The sequence below is a fragment of the Echinococcus granulosus genome (assembly GCF_000524195.1).
Source record: "Echinococcus granulosus chromosome Unknown EG_S00039, whole genome shotgun sequence".
Classification (NCBI taxonomy): domain Eukaryota; kingdom Metazoa; phylum Platyhelminthes; class Cestoda; order Cyclophyllidea; family Taeniidae; genus Echinococcus; species Echinococcus granulosus.
The window spans coordinates 635,918-637,200 of NW_020170419.1; positions in this window are offsets into that span (position 1 = coordinate 635,918).

Genomic DNA, 1,283 nt, shown 5'->3' on the forward strand with positions numbered 1-1,283 from the left:
CCCGTTTTTAGGCCGAGTTTATCCAAAATGACGTATTTTGCAACTCACTAACGTGGCTATCCGTGCCTACATGCTAAACCTCTCGTTGATGTATTTAGTTCAACCAGAAATCGAGAAGTAAACGCTATCCATTTTATGACTCATCCAATACGAACGCTTGATGTGGCATCCCTTCACCCGTCGTCTTCACAAACAACTGGCGAATTGACATCTGTGATAACATCGTCATCTGTGGAGGTGAAAGCGAATTGGCAGGGCGTGCATGAAATGGTGGAATTCGTCTGATAACTTGCGGCCGAAATCACAACGACTCTCTAGCTAAAGCTTCCTCCGCCAAAGACGTTCAACGATTAGTCACCGGTGAAGCACTCGACGCCGTTTGAGACTCGGCTGTGCCAGTGTCGATTTCTGTGTGTAATTTGTTTTCCTCTTAACAAATTTGTGTATCATTTGTAAGCATGCTTGCGCACAGTTGATGGTTATGCCATTCAATCCCTTATTTTAGACTTTGGTGCGTAAGTTTTATTTTACTTGCGCATGGTCCATTGCTTTTCACTGCTTGACCTCTGTAGTTCGGCCATGTCCGCTTATCGTCGACTATAAGTACATGGGAAACATTGCTGCTAGTAAAACTTGAATCTGCTAATTGCTGAAGTAACTAACTTTTAACTATTATTGTATCCGAGTGAATCTTCGGGGTCAAAATTAGTCCTTGAATACTGTTTTTGGTGACATGTGTGTTGAATGGTAGTAGTTCTTTAAATTTATTTTCCTCATCTAACCCCATTGATTAACAGTCTGACAGCCTCAGGCATTGATGGACGCACGCCTAGCCTTTGAAGTTGTCAGTGTTGTTGATAACCTCCTACCATTCACTCGCTTACCTCGTTTCGGCAGCTTAAGAGCTGCAGTCGGTGGAAAAGCGGAGAGCTTATATAAAGACGGCAGCGAAAGGGAAAAAAGATACACGGCAGAGAGTCATACAGTAATAAGTGCACTTATCTTGTGGCAGGGCTTTAACCCTAACAGTCATTCTCAAGGTGGGACTGTGAAGGACTCCAACATGGAGACGGGTGTTTACTAGAGAAAGGAATGCCTGTCCAGTCCCGCATGTGCGTGATGATATTTAGTGTGGGTTACTGAGGTGGTCATTTTAATTATCCTTATCCTCTCCATCTCCTCCCCTTATGACGCCATTACCAATAGTCGAGTAATGGTTGCGAAATTGTGAGGAAGATGAGGTAGAGATGGGGGAGGAAGTGTTGGACAAGGAATCAAAGTAC